Raw genomic sequence first — 7,444 nt, 5'->3', positions numbered from 1 at the left:
CGAATCGAATGGGGATTGAACCCACGACCTCTCGCTTGCCGGGCGATTGCTCTCCCAACTGCGCTATCGGTTCGTTGCTATTACACTAGTTCGTAGTAGACGAGGGGAGCGACGTGCTCAATGTTCACCATCCGGTACCTGAATTCTACGAATCAATGGAATTGCCACGAACTGGAGTCTGCTAAATCGCGTGCCTGCGTGCCAACGTGCCAGCGTACCAACGTGCCATGGCGTGCCAACGTGCCAGCGTGCCAATGTGCCTTGGCGTGCCAACGTGCAAGCGTGCCATCCAAATTTGGCGTGCCATTAAAACTTCGGCGTGCCATCCGAATTTCGGCGTGCCATCCGAATTTCGGCGTGCCATACGAATTTCGGCGTGCCATCCGAATTTCGGCGTGCCATCCGAATTTCGGCGTGCCATCCGAATTTCGGCGTGCCATACGAATTTCGGCGTGCCATCCGAATTTCGGCGTGCCATCCGAACTTCGTCGTGCCATCCGAATTTTGGCGTTCCATCCGAATTTCGGCGTCCTATCCGAATTTTGGCGTGCCATCCGAACTTTGGCGTGCCATTCAAATTTCGGCGTGCTCGTCCGAATTTTTACCGAAATTTCGGTAAAGCTTGGGGGAGAAGATGACACAACTTGGACCTCCCCCAATATGGACCCCATTGTGGACCCCAATATGGACTCCCTCAAAATTAGTGGGAAAGCACTTTCAAGGTTATTTTATGTAATGACACTTAAATTATGTAAATAATGGCATTATCACAAAATATGAGGTGTGTACACCAATTTACAACAAGATGTTTTCTCATGCTCAATAGGATACTGGCGGTGCAAATGGATATAGATTGTCATGCAATGAAAACATTAAATGCTCCATGAGAGCTGTTTTAGAGATATGAAAATTGTAGTACTTTTATTATTATTTTATTAATTTCATTTTTATATGAACAGAGCATTATATAACTTTAAAAGTTTTGAAGGAGATACACGTGTTTCTTCCACGCGTAAGGCAGTAGTCTACCTGTCATTTTCTTGACAAAGCAAAATCTCATTTTCAGCTTTATATACAATATATGTTTAGATACTTAGCGTTATGCTTTTTTCTTGAGCATATGGTAATTTAAGCTGAGGCTGGACATATGCTTAATATGCTTAATTTTCTATTGTTCTAAAACAATAAATCCATTGTATTCGAGCCAGAATCCCAGCTTTGTTATGCTTATACGCGTTATGCTTATAAATAAAAAAACGTGTAGTGTACTTTTGGATGACGGTCAAGTATTCTTAAGAATTTGCCAAAATTGAGGGTGAATTATTCTTAACATGTTCTTACTTTTTTGGACTTGACTATTTTACAAACATGAGAAATAATCATATTGAGAGTTTTGGACTTTTGAGTTTCATCCTGATATTCTTATAGAAGATATTCTTATATAAAAAAGCGTTTATCTTAAATGCTCCAAAATTGAAAAAGCTTTTCATTCTGAAACCTTTTGAAAAAGTTTTTTTCTGGAATTTATTTTTTTGAAAACCTAAAACTTCAAAATAGCCAAAAAGCTCATGAGTTTACGGTTACCGTTTTTGCCTTTTTAAATCAAGTGGTCAGGGGCTGTAGCCAAAAATAAGGAGCTTAGTTAAATAGTTGTCCAAGGGCTAAAGTAATTTTCAGAAGTCATCATTTTTCTTGACTTTTTCTTTTTCTTACTCCGCTCACTTGCCGTACCTTAACCCGTGTAAGAGACCGTAGTTAGTGTATATTTCAAAATATCGCCTAACAATTAATGTTTCATGGAAAATAAAGACTCTGAAAATTTGAAAAAGTACGCAAAATTTTGTTGTCACGCCAAAACTTGGATGGCACGCCGAAATTTGGTTGGCACGCCGGAATTTGGTTGGCACGCCAAAACTTGGATGGCACGCCGAAATTTGGTTGGCATGCCGGAAATTGGTTGGCACGCCAAAATTTGGATGGCACGTCGGAATAAGGATGGCACGCCAAAACTTGGATGGCACGCCGGAATAAGGATGGCACGCCAAAATTTGGTTGGCACGCCAAAATTTGGATGGCACGCCAAAATTTGGTTGGCACGCCAAAATTTGGATGGCACACCAAAACTTGGATGGCACGCCGAAATTTGGTTGGCATGCCGGAAATTGGTTGGCACGCCAAAACTTGGATGGCACGCCGGAATAAGGATGGCACGCCAAAACTTGGATGGCACGCCGGAATAAGGATGGCACGCCAAAATTTGGTTGGCACGCCAAAATTTGGATGGCACGCCAAAATTTGGTTGGCATGCCAAAATTTGGATGGCACGCCAAAACTTGGATGGCACGCCGGAATAAGGATGGCACGCCAAAATTTGGATGGCACGCTAAAATTTGGATGGCACGCCAAAATTTGGATGGCACGTCAAAATTTGGATGGCACGCCAAAATTTGGATGGCACGCCGGAATTTGGATGGCACATAGGCACGCTGGCACGCCAAGACAGTTGGCACGCTGGCACTTTGGCACGCCAAGACAGTTGGCACGAAGGCACGCATGGCACGCTGGCACGCCTAAAAACCGATGGCACGCTGGCACGCGTGGCACGCGATTTAGCAGACAGTTTTACAGGAACCAATTTAATATCATTGCGTTAAGGATTTCTTTTGTTATACATTGGTAAAAATATTGCTCCTTACTCTTAAAAATTGAACTAGTAATTGGCAAAAAAGGAAAAACAAATTTTCATTTTTATCGTCAAATCATGTAGAAACCGTCCGATTTGTATGGCGAGCCGTCTTTTCTGGACTTTCATTTAATGACCTAATCAACGTTTTTACAATAGAATTTTCAATAGAAGTGATCGTTGAACTTTGAGTAATCAGAAAAGCTGTTTTGACATCTCTTTACATTCCTCTGAATCAAGTAAACATTATTTCAAAAAACTCACCAGTCTCAATGCAATTCTTCTGAGAAAAACAATATATGTGAAAATGAGTTTTCCTCAAAAGAAGTCCTTTTACTGACTCAATTGTGTAACAGTAACTAACCAGTCATTATCAAATTTCCAATTGATCTTTTTATTTATTGCGTTTTTTACTTCGCGATTTGATACCCTAGGTACCAGGTCAAGTTTTCTTCAGAGAAAATATTGTTTTCAAAAGGGACTGAAAAATTTCTCTGACTGATCTGGCCCGTACGTACAGTTGCAAGGAAAATCTAGTTGAGTCAGCAAGCTTTTGCAAAGTTCCCTACTGACATAATCGTTCCATCTTTCATTTTCTCACGATTTGTCTGAAAAAGCAAATCAGACATGATTCGCAACCTCTTTTAGGCCAAACGCTGAAATATATCTACTTTGCGAGCGTTTTAATACTTTAAATCTTGTCTTCACAGGTCGATATTTGTTCCAGCTGTATTCATCCAAGTTCCCAACTTCGTTCCCTGTGTATTATCATCTGTTTTATGCTTACTGATAGCGCTAGATAACACCCTGGCATTATCATCAGAGCACCTGTCGTCAATCAGTAACGTAAATAAAGCCTGGGATACACGGGGACGAAGTTGCCAAGATCCTGCATATATGCCATGATAACTTTTGTTCTCGCTTAGTGCACGTTAATTAGAATCGGCATTTGTCGTCACACTTACTACTATGTGAGTTTTAACATGAGACTTAGGAGGAGCGTAGGATCTGGGGATCCAAATATTTGTGAATATGGTCCGACTAAGTTTATAATATATCCTCGAATGAAGGCCATTACAACCCTCCCAAATCGAAGTATTCCATCAGATAAAGTAAAGCCTTGAGAAAATGTTATTCTGGCCCGAACTTTAAATTCTGCAGATTGCTTAAATACCCAGAAATACTAACTAACATATTCTGACCATGGATGATGATTGTAGTCCTTCTTTTTTAGTTCTGGCGCTGTCCCGCGCCAGAGTGAAGGCTAAGGGTCCAACATAGACGATGTTATCATCCGTCACAGTGATAAAGCTAGTAAAGCAAGTTCATCTGGTACCAGATGTGGAAATATGCTACGACACGCTTTTGCTGTGTGAAGGTCAGGCATATTTTATATATATATTGGTCAGCGGTGACAAAAGTGGCGTGCGTCAGATCCCCATACCATCCTGAGACCATATCATATCACCCCGTTGTCGTCCTATCACGCACATACCACCCCCAGCCATCAGAAGTACTCGGAAGTACTGTGAGTATCACCATGGATGTATTATAAAGACTCTGGATAAGCATCTAATGAAACGGTGGAGAGCGAAGTTATTGTATTTCCATTGTTTCAGAAAACAATCGATGTACAGGCTTTGTCCGCAAAGAACAACTGTCATGGCGGCTCGAAGGACTTTGATTTTGAAAAATGATTAATACTCTTATTTCTAAAATGTTCTCTAACTTTATCTATTCGTACTTTTGCTGGCGAAAAGTTTGAGAATAAATACCAAGCGGATACATTTATGAAATCTGGTGTGAGAAAAACATCACCAGAAAAGTAAAATCAAACAAAATGCTTATAATGACACGAAATTTTCAATTGGGAATATCTTTCTTATATTTGTCCGAGAAAGAACTGAGATTGACATATATTAGACGTGAGTCTCATAGCTCCACTGTGGTACGAAAATCATTTGGTGGCACATGGTGGCACAGTGGTTATTTTAAGGTTGAACTGAAGTATAAAAATTTCTGGTGTCAATATTAAATTTCTTAAATACATAGCATGTTTTGCGTCTTTCTCGCAATATGAAACGTCATAACGGCATATCACTTGCAATTAACTAGCTGAGTTTGAATCTCGGAGAAAAGCTTAAAGTCTCTTTTGGGAATTAGATAAGTGCTCCATGATGAGGAAATGCAATAAAAATACTACGAAAAATCATTACCGAGTTTATGTATGTGTGTTTTTCAGCGACGGAGACGGTAAGGTTCTAATTTGACTAGATCATGACCAACTGAGGACGACGGTTAATCAGCACTTTTACTGTCCTCGATTTTGCGAGGCAGAATTGCGGGTTATTCCAAATCGCTTCAGTCACTTTACCGTCCTCAAAAGCGCAAATACATAAACTCGCTATTTAATGGTGGAAGGAGGGTGAACAATAATGTCATTACTGCATACAAGGCTTATACATGAGAAATTGGCAAAAATCAGCTAGTTGTTTTTCATCCAGTGTCTATGATAATTCCTTGGTATCACAGCTCGAACAAATATCGATATCAAATATCGTTAATATTTTCTTTTAAAAAACTTGGCGGCCTCTGATACTCAGGGCAACTCGGAACGGAAGAGCACAGAGATTTTTGCGCTAAGCGAGACCCAAGGGAATGGGCTCAAAGCTAAATTTCCCCCTTTTGTATGTCACTATTCTTTCCTGCAAACAGCCCTATAACAAAAGCTCTCTTTCTTGCATTGTCACACCTCTCAACTCGTTAAATAAGCCACTACCTCTATTTCTCTTACCAATCTCCACACTCTGTTTTGTTACATAACTCTTCTGCCACAACTCATCACCCCTGTTTCTTTTTCCAATCTCCACACTCTGATTTGCCACACATCTTTTCTGCCACAATCCACCACCTCTGTTTCTTTTACCAATCTCCACACTCTGATCTGCTACACAACTCTTCTGCCATAATTTACTATATCTGTCTCTTTTACCAATTTCCACACTCTGATTTTTCCTATATACAAAATTCCTATCTACAACTCTACTAATCTACAAGGTCTATCTTTTATGGTCACCTCCTAAAATTAGCTCTACAATCCTTCCAAAAGCTGTCCTAATCACAAACATCTGTGAACACATATCATGGCAAAATTCGCGTTGCCATGCGTGGCAATGGCAAAGCCGTTATACAATCAGTACCCGGGGGCGGGGGGGGTGTACTAGGGTTGGCGAATGAGGGGTATGTGCGGACAGGACCTCCGAAAACCTACCCTTAGTAGAGAGACTGATTTTTGCTGAAAAGGTTAACCTTAGTTAGAGAGACTTTTTGAATTTTTTTTTCGATTTTTGAAAAAAGTCATACCCTTACTTAAAAAGAGACTTTATTACAATTTTTTCTCTGGAAATCGAAAAATTTCCTAAAAATCCTGAATTTTCCGACCCTTAGAGAGACTAATTTAAAACTGTCTGATTTTTCCGACCCTTAAAGAGACTTTGAAAGGTGAAAAAACTGACCCTTACCCCGGGGGGGGGGGGGTACTAGGGCAAGATGGGTTACGGGGATGCTCCGCTGTCAGGGTACCTTTTTTAACCTCCACGAGTCCCAGGTAGGGTCGCAAAAACACCAAAATCAGTCCTATTTTTGGAAAATTAGGGAAAAAAGTAGAAAATTTTGGAATTTCAGTCAGTTCAAATTCAGACGTCAGTTGTGCTTCTTACGCGGGCGATCAGCCCCATTCAGGGTCACTTTTTTCGCAAATTTTTTGAATTTTGAGTTTTTCGAACCTCAGCGGAGCACCCCCGTCGGTCGACAAGAAGGGTAGTATCCCCCCCCCCGCGGGCCCTTACCGTCCGCACATACCCATCATCCATTTTTGCCTAAGTACCCCTGGAATCAGTATATAAAGGTGCTGCTCTGCATGGCATACAATAAAACTCTAAGCAAAAAAAAATAAAAAATAATAACGAACCGTAAAAAAATAAAAAGGGCGCGAAATATTGGAAAAAAAGCTGATTCAGTAAAAAAAAATTAAAATGGTAGAGTGAAGTAGTGCATATCAAAACAAAACAAACCAAGATGGCGGATGAAGATGCAAGAGAAGTGAACAAAAACAAAACAAAAAAAGTCTGATACAGAAAGTAAAAACATTGATAGAACGAAAGTGAAAGTGCTCGACATCTGTTACCATCGCTGTTCTTAACTTTGGAATCCTCATAATAATCCTACAACAGCTCAAGGATTTGTATTTTCTTGGTGGTGCGTGTGTGGTGTGATTCTTTTTTGTTTTTCACACTAGCTAGCTAGCTACAAATCTCATTCATCATTCAGGTTATACTAGCCGTATTGTATAAGTGTTGCGAAGCGATCCAGACTCCGCCTCAATTCGCAAGTTGCTAGCAAAATAGACCTTTTCGCCTTTCCATCCGCCATATTGAATTGTATGCAAAAATTATGGTGGCCGAATTGCCTTGGTGAAATTCCCTTAGTGCTTAGAAAGTATGCAAAACATATGCAAAAAGAAAGTATTAATATAAAACTTACATGCATAATTGGCATTATATTAAAGTGTAATCTTGTAGAAGAAAGATTAAATTTGCTTCTTTTGAAAACTAGAAATAATCAAATTCGCCCATCTGCATCTCTTAGTTTAGAACAAGCACTTCAAAAAACCATAACATACCGTAAACCCAGATGACTTCGGCCACCCTCTGTTAACTTCGGCCAACTTTGAAGGGCTGTAACTTTTTATAGAATGAATGA

General features: G+C 40.1%; 1 non-coding gene across 1 annotated transcript; it reads right to left on the bottom strand.

The window, feature by feature from the left end:
• Trnaa-ggc (transfer RNA alanine (anticodon GGC)) lies at nucleotides 1-73 on the bottom strand. Its single transcript has one exon. It is a non-coding gene; the product is annotated as a tRNA-Ala (tRNA).
• Nucleotides 74-7,444: the final 7,371 nt, after the last annotated feature.

The sequence above is a fragment of the Clytia hemisphaerica genome, unplaced genomic scaffold (assembly GCF_902728285.1).
Source record: "Clytia hemisphaerica strain Z4C2 unplaced genomic scaffold, Clytia hemisphaerica genome assembly, whole genome shotgun sequence".
Taxonomy (NCBI): domain Eukaryota; kingdom Metazoa; phylum Cnidaria; class Hydrozoa; order Leptothecata; family Clytiidae; genus Clytia; species Clytia hemisphaerica.
Note: the sequence above shows the minus strand (reverse complement) of the source record. Positions and strands in the feature narration are given on the sequence as shown.